This window comes from Canis lupus, chromosome 25, assembly GCF_011100685.1.
Source record: "Canis lupus familiaris isolate Mischka breed German Shepherd chromosome 25, alternate assembly UU_Cfam_GSD_1.0, whole genome shotgun sequence".
Taxonomy (NCBI): Eukaryota; Metazoa; Chordata; class Mammalia; order Carnivora; family Canidae; genus Canis; species Canis lupus.
Window position 1 is genome coordinate 17,138,985 of NC_049246.1, and position 18,640 is coordinate 17,157,624.

Consider the following 18,640-nt stretch of genomic DNA (forward strand, 5'->3'; position numbering starts at 1 on the left):
TCACCTCCCAGAGGGACCTTCCTCTCCCGTGGTGGGTCTAGATGTCCCACAAGCCGGGAATCTATCTTAGCCACCACCGTCTCCTTGCATGCAGCAAGGAGGGACTTCCTTTGGAAGTGGGAGGGGGGGGTTGGTCTCATTAAATGCTTTTAGAGTGTCTTTTATTTTTCTTCTTTAAAGTTTATTTTTGTATCCTGTTGTTAAATGAAATGTAACCTCCCTCTGTGCAGAAAGGAAGGAATAGTTAATTTTCTTTTTTTTTTAAATCAGAAAACCTAGAATTTTTCTGGCAATTATACAGTGACTGACATAGCTTAGTCACTTTTACACAATTCTTTCCTGTTCTTTGTGTTTGTTTTGTCCTGAGGTAATTCTAGTACTTCAGCTTCTGTGGCCCTGTGTGGTTCCCGTGTGCTTTGCCTGCGCCCCCCCTCGCTGTGGGAGAGTAGTGGGGGTTCCTTCTTCTCTTCTCCCCAGCTCTGTTTGCCATTCACACACCACTGACTTCTCCACATCGCCTGCCAGATGGGGCGTGAGGCCGCCTGTGAACATCAAAGCCCCTTTCCCACCATCTTTGATCCTGGCCTACAGGCGAATCCTGCCCAGGAAGTGGGGGGTGACACAACATAGATAGAGGAGAAAGCTAAAACGTCATGCCAGAACGTGCTGGTAGGCTTTGCAAAGCCAGCCCACCAGGTTTTGTGAGGATCCCACCGAGAGGAGATGTGGGCTGGGAAATGCAAGGAAGGGGACCCGAAGGTGCAGGCTAATGGTGCCCGCACGCTTTCGCTCCCTACTCTCTTAGGAGCTGGTGGCTAGACAACCACTAGTGGCCTAGATCTGCTGCCAAAGTCCTTTATTCAAACATTTTCTCCGTTTTATTCATTTATTCACTGGTAACATATTTTCGGCCCCAGCGGCAGCATTAACCACAACGTTAACTGCACCTCCTCTGGGCCAGGTGTTACACTCCGCACTTCACAAGAACCTTGTGAAGTAAATATCACTGTTCTTCCCACTTCCTTTTTTTTCCCCTCCAGATGGGGAGCCTCGGAGGCCTGGTGGGGATGCAGAGAGCAGGGTCCTGGCGGTGTCCTTCCAAGGCACTTGGCTCAGGGCGTCTCCCTGTGGTTTCACTTGTGAATGCTTTACCAAGAGTGTCAGTAGGTCACAAAGTGGCCCAACACTGTACAAGCCAGACTCAAATCCAGCCCTACTGCAGTCTTCCCAGTCTAACTGGAACCACCCAGTGAGGCAGCCGGATAGGACCCCCAGCAAAGGAGAGCCTGCCCCACGGAAGGCTGTCTTGCCGCTTGCCAAAGCCAGACGTGTTGTTCTAGCGTACTTCTTTGGAGGTGTCTTTAAAAGATGCTTTCACTTTCTAGAAAATATATGTATCTTATTTTATTAGGTTCTTTTAAAAAGAGATTTATTTATTTATGTATTTATGTATTTATTTATGAGCGTGAGAGAGAGAGAGAGAGAGAGAGCACAAGCAGGAGGAAGGTCAGAGGAAAGGGAGAAGCAGGCTCCTTACTGATTAGGGAGTCAGACGTGGGGCTAAATCCCAGGACTCGGGGATCTAGTGCTTGAAACAAAGGCAGGGGCTTAACCGACTTGAATCACCCAGGAGCCTGAAAATATATGTATTTTAAATATAAAAATATAAATGTGTAAATACATTCATATACTCAGATGCTTCCCTTAAAATTATCAATCTATGCACATTAACGCTAAACATCTTCCACAGAGAAAAGGCTTGGGTTGGGTGCAGATCAAGTTATTTATCAAACCAACAAGTGCTGTTTTATTTTTATTTATTATTTTTTTAAGATTTTATTTATTTATTCATGAGAGACACAGAGAGCGAGGCAGAGACATAGGCAGAGGGAGAAGTAGGCTCCTCCCAGGGAGCCCGACAGGAGACTTGATCCTGGGACCCTGAGACCACACACTGAGTCAAAGGCAGACACTCAGCCACTGAGCTACCCAGCATCCCAATAAGTGCTCCTAGATTTCTGATCTGCTCAGAGCCCTCGGGTGCACCCCTGGGCTTTGATGTCACGTGAACTGGAGGCAGTTCCCTGCCCTGCTCTGGTCCCTGCAACTCGAGAGTGGCAGACCCTGATGTTCATCTCAGGTTCCGTGGCCTCAAGATATGAAGTGCCTGGCGCCTTGTTGGTGCCTAGTGGACAGAAACTCCTTTAAGGAGATCCCAGCCTAGAAGAGGATCTGATAGCTAACGTTTCCAATATTAGGGTAATTACATAAGTATATGGAGCATGAATGGTATTCCCTTATACACCAAATGAGAAAACATGGAATTTTTTAAAAAGCTACCAAATGTAATCTTTTCCTTAAAACCTCATTTATAGACTGAAATGACTACTCATTGGGTTTATCTTTCAAGACCTCTCTTTATGTTGTATTGCCTTAAATTGTTCATTATTTTTTACAAACACAGCACATGTTAATTGCACAAAATTAAGGGAAAAAATCAAGGTGAAAGAAGAAAACTTAAGAATTGTCCATGAACCTGCCAGGCAGCAATAAGCACCACAAATATTTTGGTATTTTCCATTCCTTTTATGTGGAAACACATCTACATATAAATATAAAACAATAAATACATGCATATTAGGCATGACACTGTAACATTTGATAATCTTCTTTTCTATAAAATTTTTCATTGATATGCACATCCTACAGAAACCTGTTTTTATGCAATATATAACAAATATCTTAACATATTGTTGAATCTTCAATAGCATGTTTCATAATTCTAGTATTCCACTTTGTGAACATATCACCTCTCTGGGATTCTCGAGTTGCCTAAGGTCAAACAACTCTCTGAAATGAATTTCCATTCTTAAGCAGGACTCTTATATCAAGATCCTGCACATTCTCACAGGCCATTTAGGGAAACTCATGGGCCATAGGACTATCTCTATCAGGATCCTGGGGCTCTTGATAAAATGCAGATTCTTGCCTAACTGAACAAGAAGGCCAGGATTTGGGGACCAGGAACCTTCATTTAAATAAAGTAAGCTCATTTGGGACACCTGGGTGGCTCAGTGGTTGGGCATCTGCCTTCAGCCTAGGGCATGATCCTGGAGTCCCTGGATCGAATCCTGCATCCGGCTCCCTGAATGGAGCCTGCTTCTCTCTCTGCCTGTGTCTCTGCCTCTCTCTCTGTGTCTCTCATGAATAAATAAATAAGATCTTTAAAAAATAAATAAAATAAAATAAAGTAAGCTCATCCAGGAAATTCTTATGAGAATTGAACCTTGAAAGCTACTGGCCTTTTATCATTTTAATGTGAACATTCTTCCTTGGGGTGTCATTATCCAGAATAATTGAGGAAGTAACCTCACTTGCTTTCATGTTCCTCTGTGACACCTAGATTGTAAGGTCTGCTTAATGGGAGGTTGTGTGGGGATGAGATATCTCAGGGGAGAAGAGCCAGGCTGTCTCACCTACCCACTGAGCACTATTGGGCAAGCCACTTTCACCTCTCAGAGCCTTAATTTTCTTATTGCAAAATGATGTTGGTGAAAATAATTATCTCACAGGGTTGCTACGAGGACTGTATGAGATAATGTCTGGGAAAATCTCTGCAAACCCAAATCTGCTCTAAAATATTATTACTATTATTATTATTATCCACAGCTCAATTTTTTCCTCTCAGTCATGAGGGTCCTGGTTAATGGTTATTTCTACACCTACAGTGTCTAATATGGTAGCCTCTAGCCACCATAGTGACTTTTGAACATTTAAAATGTAGCTAGTCTGAATTTTATTATAGAAGTGCTGTAAGTTAAAACACAAAAAATTTTTTTAAAGATTTTATTTATTTATTCATAGAGACACAGAGAGAGAGAAGGAGAGAGAGAGAGACAGGCAGAGGGAGAAGCAGGCTCCACGCAGGGAGCCCGACGTGGGACTCAATCCTGGGTCCCCAGGATCACACCCCTGGCTGCAGACAGCACCAAACCACTGCGCCACTGGGGCTGCCCAAAAACACGAAATTTTGAAGACTTAGTACAAAATACAGAAGGTAAGTATCTCTATAAATTTTTAATGTTGATGACATGTTAAAATAATAATTTGGGTTAAATAAAATATATTATTAAAATTAGTTTCCTTTTTTTCCTTTTCCTAATGTGGCTGACTAGAAAATATTTAACTGCACATGTTATTTGCATTATATTTTTATTGAATAGTGCTATTCTAGAGACATTTTCAAAAAATACTTGAATTAAAATTCCCAAGTTAAAATGAAGAATGTCAGCAATAAGAAAACAAAGAATCCTATTAAAAAGGGGGCCAAAGACCTTAATAGACACCTCACTAAAGAAGATATAGAGTTGGCAAATAAGCATAAGGAAAGATGCTCCACATCGTATGTCATCAGAGAAACGCAAATTAAAACAACAATGAGATACACACCTAACAGATTGGCCAAAATCCAGAACACTGACAACACCAAATGTTGACAAAGATTTGAAGCAACAGGAACTCTTGTTCATTGTTTGTAGGAATGCAAATGGTACAGCAACTTTGGATGATAGCTTGGCAGTTTCTCAAAAATTAAATATACTTTTACTTTTAGGCCCAACAACTGTGTTCCTTGTCATTTACCGAAAGGAGTTGAGAACCTATATCCACACAGAAGCCTGAACATGGATATTTATACCAGTTTTACTTATAATTGCCAAAACTCAGAAGCAACCAAGATGTCTCCCGGTAGGTGAATGGGTAGACAAATTGTGATACATCCAGACATCAAAATGTTATTCAGTACTAAAAACAAATGAGCTATCAACCATGAAAACCCATGGAGGAAACTTAAATGCATACGACTAAGTGAAAAAAAGCCAATCTGAAAAGGCTACATACTGTGATTCCAATGATATGACATTTTGGAAAAGGCAAAACTTTGGAGACAGTAAAATGATCAGGGATTGCCAGGGGTTGGTGGAGGTGTGGGAATAAATAGGTAAAGCAGAGATTTTTAGGGCAGTGAAACTATTCTGTAGAATACTGGAATGGTGGATACCTGTCGTTATACATTTATCCAAACCCATAGAACGCACAACTCCAGGAGTGAACAGTAATGTAAGCTATAGACTTTGGGGGATTAGGATGTGTCCGTGTAGGTTCATCAACTGTAGCAAATGTGTCATGCTGGTAGGGGATGGTGATAGTGGGGAAGGCCGTGCTTGTGTAGCAAAGGAGGTGTAAGGGAAATCTCTGCACCTTTCTCTCAATTTTCTGTGAACCTAAAGCTGCTTTTTTAAAAGAAAGCCTTTAAAGAAAACAGAAGAAAAAGAACATTGTGGTGGTCTGAAGGAAAAGTCGGCCTAAAGGCAGGGCAATGTTATACTTATGTCGGGGGCCTGGGGGGTGGGGGGAAACCCCAATTTCATGCACCTAGCACTGCTGGCAGCCTGTGGAATCACGGGGGCCTTTTATCCTAAGAGTTTCTAGGAGAAGATCAAGGGGGGGAACAGAGCACCAAACTTCATGAAGTCACTTTAAGGAAATCATAGATTATAGAGTAGAAAATATTACTACGGCCCAGGGAAGGTGAGGTGCAGATTACAAAAACCAGCGTCCAGCACACAATGTTCTTATGAAGACAGGTGTTGCAATATCTGCAATTTATTTTAAAATACTTCAGTGCAGGGGCCCCTGGGTGGCTCAGGTCATGACCCCCTGAATTGGGCTCCCTGCTCTGCGGGAAGCTTGCTTCTCCCTCTCCCTCCACCACTCTCCCAGCTTGTTTTCTCTCTGTTTCTATCTCTGTCAAATAAATAAGCAATACTTCAGTGCAATTGTGTGTGTCAATCGACCTCAAACCTAATTCTAAGATTGTCCAGCCAACAGCATGCTATCGGTAGTAAAATACTGCTCAGAAATAAAAGGAATCGGGCAGCCCAGGTGGCTCAGTGGTTTAGCGCCGCCTTCAGCCCAGGGCTGGATCCTGGAGACCTGGGATCAAGTCCCACTTTGGGCTCCCTGCATGGAGCCTGCTTCTCCCTCTGCCTGTGTCTCTCTGTGTCTGTCATGAATAAATAAATATAATCTTTAAAAATAAATAAATAAAAGGAATTACTAATAACATGGTTGAATTTCAAATGTACTGTGCTAAGTGAAAGGTGTCAGACAGAAAAGTTCTCACGTTTTGTGATTTCATTTCTATGACACTCTGGAAAAGGCAACACTATGAGGGTAGAAAACAGATCAGGGGATCCCTGGGTGGCGCAGCGGTTTGGCGCCTGCCTTTGGCTCGGGGCACGATCCTGGAGGCCTGGGATCGAATCCCACGTCGGGCTCCCTGCATGGAGCCTGCTTCTCCCTCTGCCTGTGTATCTGCCTCTCTGTCTCTCTCTGTGTAACTATCATGAATAAATAAATAAAATCTTTAAAAAAAAAAAAAAAAGAAAGAAAACAGATCAGTGGTTGCCAAGGGCTGGAGGCTGAGAAAGGTATTTACCGCATAAGGGCTTGAAGAAACATTTTATGTCAAGGAAAATATTCTGCATCTTTTTTTTTTTTTTTAAATGTTCTGCATCTTGATTGTGGTGCCTAACTGTATGTATTTGTCAAACTCATAGAACTATATACTATAAAGAGTGAATTTTACTATATGTAAATTCTGGTTCAATAAACTTGAGGAAGAAAAAGATTACACAGTTCACATTTCACCATATGTAAATTTTACCTAAAAAAAAATCCACGAGGGGGCACCTGGCTGGCTCAGTTGATGGAGCATGCGACTCAATCCCAGGGTCATGAGTTTGAGCCCCACCCTGGACAGAACTTAAAAAAAAAAAAGTCCATGTAAAAATACTGGAGTCTAGTTGATATGCATCTTCAAGTGTTTATATCAAAACATGTACTGATTTCTGAAACCTACTTTCTTTTCTTTTTTTTTAAGATCTTATCCATTCATTCATGAGAGACACAGAGAGAGAGGCAGAGACACAGGCAGAGGGAGAAGCAGGCTCCATGGAGGGAGCCTGATGTGGGACTCAATTCTGGGCCTCCAGGATCACGCCCTGGACTGAAGGCAGTGCTAAACCGGCTGAGCCACCCAGGCTGCCCTAAAACCTACTTTGAAATGAATCAGAAGATTGGAAGGATATGGGGTGCTGGGTAGCTCAGTCAGTTAAGTGTCCAACTCCTGATTTCAACTCAGGTCACGATCTCAGGGTTGTGGGTTTGAGCCCCATGTTGGGCTCCGGACTGGGCGTGGAGTCTGCTTAAGATTCTCTCTTCCCTCTCCCTTTGCCCCTCTTCCCTGCTCTAAGAAAAAAAAAAATTGGATGGATAAGTGGATAGATGTGTGATAACATAAATATGGTGAAATATTAAAAGAAGAACCAGTTCCAGCTCTACTGGCAGCATCAGCATCACCTAGGAACTTGTTAGAAATGCACACTTTCAGGCCAGACCCACTGAATCAGAAACTATGGGAGTGAGGCCCACCCATGGATGTTTTAACAAGCCTTTGAGGTGATTCTGATGTATGCTAAAATTTGAGAACTATTGATCCAGACAGTGGTATGTTGGTGGTCACTGTACAATGTTTCTCTTTTCTGTGAGTTTGAAATTCTCATGATAAAAAGTTGGGGCAGAGAGAAGAATGGGAGTCCAGGAGTGGTCAGCTAGCATTTCACCAGGAAGGAGCATCCTTCACAGGTGGCTGCTGCCAGTCCCTCTGCAGTCTATGTCTCCATCAACAACCTACGCCTTTCTAATAAGCATACTGGCTATCAAAAATGGATTTTTATTGGTTAAACAGTGTCTTGTTTTTTGAGTGAGAAATGCCAAAAATGGGCATGAGTGGAAATGAAGGGTAACCAAGCTGGCTAAACAATTTAGAGTCTCTCTAAAATTGGCTAAAACAATTTAGAGTTTCTCCTTACAAGAGCAAGATAGAATTTGGAGCCCTGCAGCCTATACCCTTAAGATGGAGCCTGGGGTTTGAAGGCCTTATGGTAGGGGGTCCAGCCTTTACATCTCCGGAATGTTTCATCTGCTGTGTTGAGGGTACAGGCAGAGCAACTGAAGGATAGAGAGCTGGTACTTCCTTGAGCTTCCAGAACTGGTGGTGTGAACTACTTTGTGCTTGCTTTGCTAATAAATGTCTGTCTGCTAAGTACCTGTTTGTATCTGATTTCAGTCTGAGATTTGCTTTCATTATAACCCAATAGGGAGATGTGGGAGGGTAGCTTCAAAATTCTCTGGCAGTTACCATTACCTGTGAAAATTAGCTGGGGGGTTGTGTGGAATCAAATTAGCTTAGGTCAGGGGCACCTGGGTGGCTCAGTAGTTGAGCATCTGCCTTCGGCTCAGGTGGTGATCCTGGGGTCCTGGGATCAAGCCCTGCATTGAACTCCCCACAGGGAGCCTGCTTCTCTCTCTCCCTCTCCCTGTGTCTCTCACGAAAAAATAAATATTTTTTAAAAAGTTAGCTCAGGATGGGTGTTATTCTGTATGTTGGCAAATTGAACACCAATAAAAAAATAAATTTATTATTAAAAAAAAAAGTTAGCTCAGGTCAGTTACAACAGCAGGAGACAGATTATTTGATGTCCAGATGGTATTTAGGAACATTCATGTAGTTGGCTTCCTGGAAGTGTAGCTGTTTACCACCAGTACTTTAAAATTTCATTTTTAAGTATTCATTGCAGAAATGTGTGGCTTCCAAACCTTCTTTGATTCTTGGTTAGGTTCATTAAAAGGGAGTCTAATCATGTGATGTATATTGTGATCACTGCTAACATTTAATGCCACGTTAAGCCTTTTATCAGGCTCCATGCGGGGGATACTTCGTGTAGGGGATACTAGTCCAGAGTTCTTAGCCTGAGGTTTAGAGATCACCAAGAATCTGTGGCTAGAGCTAAGGGTTTTGTGAACCTGGATAAAGAAAAGTTACATCTTTATTTTCTCTATTTCTAACTGAAATCTAGCATTTCCTTCCTTTATGAATGTAGGCAGCATTCTCCGTAGTATTAGCAGAACCTGTGACTTTGTCTCCAGAAGAAATTACAGATTTTTCCTATCACATGACAATTGCAGTTATTCTTGAAATACCACTTACAGTCATTACTACTTCTTTTTTTTTTTTTTTTTTTAGATTTTATTTATTTATTCATGAGACACCCAGAGAGAGAGAGGCAGAGACACAGGCAGAGGGAGAAGCAGGCTCCACGAAGGGATCACACCCTGGGCTGAAGGCGGTGCTAAACCTCTGAGCCACCGGGGCTGCCCCCATTACTACCTCTTAACTATGGAAGTTGTTAGATCTGCCATCAGATCCTAATGCATGAGTAAAGAAACACATCTATTACTTTGTAATATATATAATGATTATATTTCAATAAAATTGGCTTCCTTTGTAATCATATGTACTTTATTTCATGCATTAGAAAATATTCTGAGAAGGGATCCATAGGCTTCCCCAGATTGGAAGGATTCATTAAACAGATTCATTAAAAAAAAATTCTTTTTCAAAAACCCTGCTTCACCAGGCTGAGAGATAGCTGTTCCACTGAAATTTATTTCTGAAACATGTAAGAATTGGAACCGCCCCCAAGCCCAGGGCTCTGCCAGCCAGATTCAACAATCATTCTGAATTCAAGGGAGCTGGAAGGAGGGGGGATGGCAAAGTGCAGGCTGATGGAAAACAACACTTGCTTAAGAACCAGGACCAGAAGAGGAGGCATCTGCCTTGGTTTCTCTCTGTACCTTCCCTCCATGTTCCAAGATCCTCCCATCTGGGCCTGGAGACTTGCTAGTATCTCGTTGTTACAGTGATAGCCTTTGCTATTAAAAATACTAATCTTCAAATTCCTCACTTTTGCTGTGAGCCTCGGTATTTTCAGTGGCACCAAAACAAAAGTAGATTTATTGCAAATGTATTGCATAGTTTTCAGTGAAGCTCAACCTTGGCCCACGGTACAGAAATGCATGATAAACGGCCTCTTCTTTGCCGGCTGTAAAACTCAACTGGAAGCTGTTCCAAGTACAGGACGAATACAGAGTGTTTAATAAGAGAGAAAAGAAGGAGAAAGAGGAAGAGGAGGAGGAGAGGAGAAAGGTCCCTGTTAACTTTCTTAAAGTCACTGGAGATGAAAGGTGCCTGCTGATTGACACCCTCTGGTTGGTTTTAATGGCAATGAAATTGTAGTCCACTTAGTAAATTGTAAACATAGATTTGGATCTGGCTTTGAAACCCGGTTTAGCCGCCGACTCACTATGAAACTTTAGGCCAATTAAAGCCGCTGAGCCTCCTTTAACTCACTATGAAATGGAGTTGGTCAGAGTAGCTGCCTATAGGGTTGCTCTGAGGATCTGATGAGAAAAATCCTAGAAGCGATTTCCCTGGGGCTTGACAGGTGGTGAGCACAAGTCTCAACCCTGGTCCTCACGCTGGCTGCAGGGAGTGATCACAAGAGGTGTGTGTGTGGGGGGGAATGTTTATTGTGGTAAAATATACATAAGATAACCTTTACTGATTCAGTACTCTTAGGTGTACAATTCAGTGGCAATTATGCTACTGTACATTGAAAAACCACTGTCCATCTCCAGAACTTCTTCATCTTCCCCAACAGAAACTCCATCCTCATTAAACAATAACTCTCACCTAGGGAGTTTCCAAATAATGTCTGGGTCCCACCCAGACCCACTGAACCAGGGCCTCTGTGGCAAGGGCCTGGCAGCCGTATTTTTAAAGACTCACAACCACAATGTTGATCATTAAACAAAGAGAGTCCTGCTCAAGTGGGTTTCCAGTTCCCCAACCTTTTTTTTTTTTTTTAAGATTTTATTTATTCAAGAGAGACACAGAGCGAGAGAGAGAGAAAGAGAGGCAGAGACACAGGCAGAGGGAGAAGCAGGCTCCATGCAAGAAGCCCAATGTGGGACTTGATCCCGGGTCTCCAGGATCACACCCTGGGCCGAAGGCAGTGCTAAACCGCTGAGCCACCCGGGCTGCCCTCCCCAACCCATTTTTTGATGACCTCAACTCCCTGAACATGCTAAGAAGGTAGAGGATGAAGAGTACTGAGCCTGAGTCACCAGGCTCTGGGACCTGGACATGGCTGCAGGCACACCCAGCCCCACCAGCCCCTCCAGCCTGAAGCCTCGGCTTTGGGATGTCATTTTCAGTTTTTCCAAAGGGAAGTTTATTGCTGTTGTTCTCTGATCACAGAGACAACATTTGCTCCCAAGAGAAAAATCAGAAAATACAGGTAAGCAAAAAAGAAAAATGTTTTCACTTTAAAAATATTCCTCTTGTACTTCCTGACTCCTTAAGCTCTCTGAGCTCTTTCTGCCAGTTGGCTGCCATTTGCCCATATGTCCTGAGCTTAGAATTGATTTGATTTGATTTTTTTAAAGATTTATTTATTTATTTGAGAGAGAGAGTGCAAGAGCAAGGGGAGAGGCAGAAGAAGAGGGCGAGGGAGAAGCAGGCTCTCAGGGCTTGATCCCAGGACCCTGAGATCATGACCTGAGCAGAAAACAAGAGTTGGATGCTTAACTGACTGAGCCACCCCAGCACCCCACAGACTTAATTTTCATTAAGAGCATCCTATATAATTTTAGCCCACGTTCACTATTTCTTAGAATGATTTTTGTAGAGATGGAGGGTTTCTTCCCCCTTTCATTGATGTCACTCAGGGCACCTTGCTTTCCTGTCTTTTATATTTAATTTAATTTCACAGTTCAACCACATGAATGTAATATCTGTGTACATATGTGGTAAAAGACACTGTCAACTTGAATCATAGTACTATTTAGCTGTTTTAGCAAAGTTTGATTTGCTAAGATGCTTTTTATAATGAATGTCCTTGCTTACAAAGGACAGGTAAAAATCAGTAATGACCACAGATACTGAAGGAGTTTTAAGAACTGTGGGGGTGTCTCTGCTCAGTAGCGGTCAGATGTCAGAGAAAGTTGTCATCTTTCAAGAAAACCAAGGTTCTGACTCCTCTTCTTGTGATGCAGGCTGAGGAAATGGAAGCAGGGTTGTACCTGGGCCTCAAATTACCTCCCCACACTTCCTAACTGCAGAAGAATATTTGAGCCAATAAACTTCAGTTTTAAAATGTGATGATCTCTTTCTATATACTAATAATGAAGTAGCAGAAAGTGAAATTAAGAAAACAATCCCATTTACAATTGCACCAAAAATAATTACATATCTAGGAATAAACTTAACCAAGGAGGTGAAAGACCTGTACTCTGAAAACTATAAAACATGGATGAAAGAAATTGAAGAGGACACAAATGAATGGAAAGATACTCCATGCTCATAGATTAGAACAAATATTTTATGCTACCCAAAGCATTCTACACATTTAATGCAATTACTATCAAAATGCCAACAGCATTTTAACACATAACTAGAACAAATTACCCTAAAATTTGTATTGAACCGCAAGAGGCTCCAAACAGCAAAGCAATTTTGAAAAAGAAAAACAAAGCTGCATGTATCACAAACCCAGATTTCAAGATATACTATAAAGCTGTAGTAATGAAAACAGTATAGTCCTGGCACAAAAATAGATACATAGATCAATAGAACAGAATAGAGAGCCAGGAAAAAAAATAAAATTATATGGTCAATTAATCAATGGCAAAAAGACAGGCCCTTCAACAAATGGTGTTGGGAAAACTGGACACATTCAAAAGAGTGAAACTGGACCACTTTCTTTCACAATACACAAAAATAAATTCAAAGTGGATTACATACTTAAAGCCATTAAAAAATCCTAGAAGAGAACACAGGCAGTAATCTCTCTGACATTGGCTGCAGCAACATTTTTCTAGATATATCTCCTGAGACAAAGGAAGCAAAAGCAAAAATAAATTATTGGGACTACATCAAAATAAAGAACTTCTGCACAGCAAAGGAAACAACAAAACTGAAAAATAACCGACTGAATAGGAGATGTTAGCAAATGACATGTCCAATAAAGCATTCATATCCAAGATATATAAAGAACTGAACGTACACACACACACACAATCCAACTTAAAAATGGGCAGAAGAGGGGATTCCTGGGTGGCTCAGCGGTTTGGCGCAGGCCTTTGGCCCCAGGGTGTGATCCTAGAGTTCCGGGATCAAGTCCCACATCTGGCTCCTTGCAGGGAGCCCACTTCTCCCTCTGCCTGTGTCCCTGCCTCTCTCTGTGTGTCTTTCATGAATAAATAAATAAAGTCTTTAAAAAAAAATAAAAATGGGCAGACGACATGAACATTTTTCCAAAGACGACATCCAGATGGCCAACAGACACATGAAAAGATGCTCAATATCACTCATCATCAGGGAAATACAAATCAATACCACAATGAGGTATCACCTCACACCCGTCAGAATGGCTAAAATCAATAACACAAGAAACAAGGATGCCTGGGTGGCTCAGTTGGTTGTGTCCAACTCTTGATTTTTTTGGCTCAGGTCACGATCTCAGGGTCATGAGACTGAGCCCAGCATCAGGCTCCACTCTCAGAAGGGATTATACTCGAGATTCTTTTTTTTTTTTTTTTTAATTTTTATTTATTTATGATAGTCGCACAGAGAGAGAGAGAGAAGCAGAGACATAGGCAGAGGGAGAAGCAGGCTCCATGCACCGGGAGCCCGACGTGGGATTCGATCCCGGGTCTCCAGGATCGCGCCCTGGGCCAAAGGCAGGCGCCAAACCGCTGCGCCACCCAGGGATCCCTCGAGATTCTTTTTCTCCCTCTCCCTCTGTCCCTCCATCACTCTGCTCTCTCTCTTTCTAAAATCAAATAAATATAAAAAAAAAAAATACAGGAAACAAGTGTTAGTGAGAATGTGGAGAAAAAGGAACCCTTGTACATTGTTGGTAGGAATGCAAATTAGTGCAGCCACTGTGGGAGATAGTATGGAGGTTCCTCAAAAAATTAAAAACAGAATTACTATATGATCCAGTAATTTCACTACTGGGTATTTACCCCAAAAACCCTGAAAACACTAATTTGAAAAGATGTATGCACCCCTATATTATTTACAATACATGTAGCATTATTTACAATAGCCAGGATATGGAAGCAACCCAAGTGTCCATCGATAGATAAATGAACAGGGAAGATAGATAGAGATACAGAGATAGATAGATAGATGATAGATAGATAGAGGAATATTATTCAGTCATTAAAAAGAATGAAATCTTGCCATTTGTAACACCATGGATAGAAGTAGAGTATAATGCTAAGCAAAATAAGTCAGTCAGAGAAAAATAAATACCACATGATTTCATTCATATGTGGAATTTAAGAAACAAAATATATGGGGGTGTCTGGTTGGCTCAGTCAGCTGAGAATCAGGCTCTTGATTTCGGCTCAGGTCATGACCTTGGGGTACTGGGATTGAGTCCTGCCATGGCTCTGTACTCAGTGTGGAGTCCCTCTCCCTCCCCCTCTGCTCCTCCTTTCTCTCTCTCAAATAAATAAATAAAATCTTAAAAAAGAAACAAAGCATATGAACAAAATAAAAAAGAGACAAACTGAAAACCAGACTTTTAATTATAGAGTATAAACTTATAGTTACCAGAGGGGATGGGGGAAGATCAGTGATGAGGATTAAAGAGCACACTTGTCATGATGAGCACCAGGTGATGTACAGAATTGTTGAATCACTATATCGTACACCTGAAACTAGTCTAACACTGTAAGTTAACGACACTGAAATTAAAAAAAAAAAGCTCCCCTCCCAATATAATGACCTCACAGGGTCTTCACTTCAAACTCTTTTGATATCAAGCATCTCTTTCTAACACCAAGGTCAGCCTAATCTTGGGGCTAGAGGTTCCAGCGCAGCTGGGAGCACTGTCGATGACCCATCCCACCTCAGCCTTGAAGGGACTAAAGGCTGCTCTGGGACGCGTGCCTGCAAAGAGGCCAAAAAAGACTGCAGAGGAACAGGTTCAGTTTCCTTGTCTGCAAAATGGGATGATGTGAGAGGGCCAGTGTGAAGGTTAGAGGGAGACAGCATTTGTAAAGCCCTTCGCATAGGCATGGGCACGTAGCAAGCACAGAATAACAGGTACCTGTTACTGTTACATAGTCAACACCATCATCATTTCTTATGCCATCTCCTTTGGCATAGGTGTGGTGGGTTGCTGATGCCCAGTTTGGATTTATTTCTCCCCAGAAAAAGAGATATATAAGAACTTTCATCCTGGGCAGCCCCGGTGGCGCAGCGGTTTAGCGCCGCCTGCAGCCCAGGGCGTGATCCTGGAGACCTGGGATCGAGTCCCACGCCGGGCTCCCTACATGGTGCCTGCTTCTCCCTCTGCCTGTGTCTCTGCCTCTCTCTCTAGCTGTGTCTCTATGAATAAATAAATAAAATTAAAAAAAAAAAAGAACTCTCATCCCTATAATTCTATGGTAGCCACTGACACCACTAACACTAACATCCACTACTAACATGACCCCCTTTAATTAGTCCAGACAAAGATGTCGTTAGATAAAACATAAATGATCTTGTTAAGAATAAGTAACATGGGCTGAAGCTGGACAAACTACTTAGGTCAGTGTATTTCTTTGTTTATTCATTCATTCATTTATTTGAGGGAAAGGGAGAGGGCAGGGAGGGCCCGAGGGGGAGGGAGGGCCGGAGGGAGAGGGAGAGAGGAAATCTTAAGCAGGCTCCATGCCCACTGCAGAGCCCAGCACAGGGCTCGATCTCACAACCCTGAGATCATGACCCTCGCTGAAATCAAGAGCTTAACCAACTGAGCCACCCAGCTACAAGGTCTGTGTATTTTAGATTGTGGTCCTTAGACCTCCCTTAAGAGAACCACTGAGAAAACTTGTTTAAAAGGAACTTTCCTATGGGACTCCTGGGTGGCTCAGTGGTTGAGCATCTGCCTTCCGCCCAGGGTGGGATCCTGGTGTCTCGGGATCAAGTCCCACATCAGGCTCCCCACAGGGAGCCTGCTTCTCCCTCTGCCTGTGTCTCTGCCTCTCTCTCTCTCTCTCTCTCTCTCTCTCATGAATGAATAAAATCTTAAAAAAAAAAAAAAAAAAAGGAACTTTCCTGAATACGCAAGGTGAGCCCAGAACATCTTGTCATACAGGAAAGGAAAGAAGCCATTCAAAATGACTTGGGAGGTAAAGTGAATCAGCATGCACTGGTTGAAATGGAGCAGTGTGAGAATAAACATGTCAATGGATCAAAACATATCCTGATATGTTCAAATGATGCCAAAAGCAAACCAAACACTCCTGGGTTACTTTCACAGAATGCTAGAGGAACAGCTGACAAAATAAAGGGGAAAATCAAACATTTATTCTCCCTCTCTTATTAGAACCTAACCTCAGGAGAACCAAATAGTTGTTGCTAGAAGGTTTCTCTTTATAAAGAATTCCAGGGCAGCCCGGGTGGCTCAGTGGTTTGGCGCCGCCTTTGGCCCGGGGCGTGATCCTGGAGACCTGGGATTGAGTCCCACATCGGGCTCCCTGCATGGGGCCTGCTTGTGTCTCTGCCTCTCTCTCTCTCTCTTCTGTATGTGTGTGTGTCTATCATGGATAAATAAATAAAATCTTAAAAAAAAATAGCCCCACTGTGCACCCCTAATGCAGTAATGGATTAGGTACTGAGCATCAACATTTCCTAATACAACACAGGAGAAACAACCACACTAGGTTGATACTAGGCACCTAACTATGGGAGTATATTACATTCATCTTGCCAAAATATCAAATCTGAATCTGATCAAGCAGCTTGGTCACACCCAATTTACATAACGTAAAAAGAATATAGGAAAAGGTTAAAGGGTACCAGGAATGCAAGCAGTGAAACCTAGATGGCGGAAGGCTCTGCAAGACATCTAATCTGGTTTCTGGGCAGCCCGGGTGGCTCAGTGGTTTAGTGCCACTTTCAGTCCAGGGTGTGATCCTGGAGACCTGGGATCAAGTTGCCCGCCAGGCTCCCCGCATGGAGCCTGCTTCTCCCTCTGCCTGTGTCTGTGCCTCTCTCTCTCTCTGTGTCTTCATGAATAAATAAATAAAATCTTTAAAAAAAAATCTGGTTTCTTCAGGAAATATATTGCAAGTGGGAAAAGAAGAAAAAAAGAAAAAGAGGGGGTGGCTTAAAAGAGACTGAGGCATATTAGTCTACTGCAATATATAGACTTTACTGTAATCCTAATTCAAACAGAAGGCAAAAAACATATTCTTAAAGAGAAAATTAGAAATTTGATCAATGATCCTATTTGGTGATTTTAAGGGATTATCGTTAACTTATGTGTGAAAATCCTATCATGGTTATATTTTCTCTTAATTGAGGCATAATTCACACACAACAAAATTTGCCATTTTAGGGCAGCCCGGGTGGCTCAGTGGTTTAGTGCCGCCGTTAGCCCAGGGCGTGATCCTGGAGACCCGGGTTCAAGTGCCACATCAGGCTTCCTGCATGGAACCTGCTTCTCCCTCTGCCTGTGTCTCTGCCGGTGTCTCTCTCTCTCTCTGTGTCTCTCATGAATAAATAATAAAATCTTTTTAAAAAATTTGCCATTTTATAGGGTAGAATTCAGTGGTTTTAGCATTTTCACACGGTTGTGCAACGATCATCATTATCTAATTCCAGAATGCTTTCATCACCCCAAAAAGAAACCCCATATTCATTAGCTGTCACTCATCTTTCCCTTCTTCCTCTTGTTTCCTAACAACCAGTAATCTGTCCCTTATGGATTTGCCTATTACAAGCATTTCATATCAATTGATCATACAATATATAGACTTTTATGACTGGCTTATTTTCCAGGTTTATCCAGGTGATAATATGTAAAGTACTGCATTCGTTCCTTGTTGTGGTCAATATTCATTAAATGGATGTATTACCTTTGGTTTATCCCTTCATCTGGGCTGTTTCCACTTTTTGGCTATTATGAATAATGCTTCTGTGAACATTTATATACAAATTTTTTAAAAGATTTATTTATTTAGTTGAGAGGGGAGGGGCAGAGGGACAGCATTTCAAGCAGACTTCCTGCTGAGCAGGGAGCCATATGTGGGGCTCAATCCCACTATCCATGAGATCATGATCTGAGCAGAAACCAAAATTGGAGACTCAACCAACTGAGCCACCTAGGTGCTCTATGTACAAGGTTTAACATAAACATTGTTTCTACTTCTCTTAGGGATATACCTAGAAGTGTAGTTGCTGGATCCCAGTAACAACTATAATGTTTTGAAGAACTATCTAAGGGATCCCTGGGTGGCGCAGCGGTTTGGCGCCTGCCTTTGGCCCAGGGCGCGATCCTGGAGACCCGGGATCGAATCCCATGTCGGGCTCCCGGTGCATGGAGCCTGCTTCTCCCTCTGCCTGTGTCTCTGCCTCTCTCTCTCACTGTGTGCCTATCATAAATAAATAATAAAAAAAAAAAAGAAGTGTTAAAAAAAAAAAATGAAGAACTATCTAACTGCTTTCCACTGTGACTACACCATCTTACATTCTCGCCAGCAATGTTTGAGGAGTCTGCACCCTAGCCAACATTTATTCTGTCTTTTTTTATTATCGTTATTCTAGTGAGTGGGAATTAGTATCTCATTATGGTTTTGATTTACATTTCCCTAATGACTAATGATGTTGAGC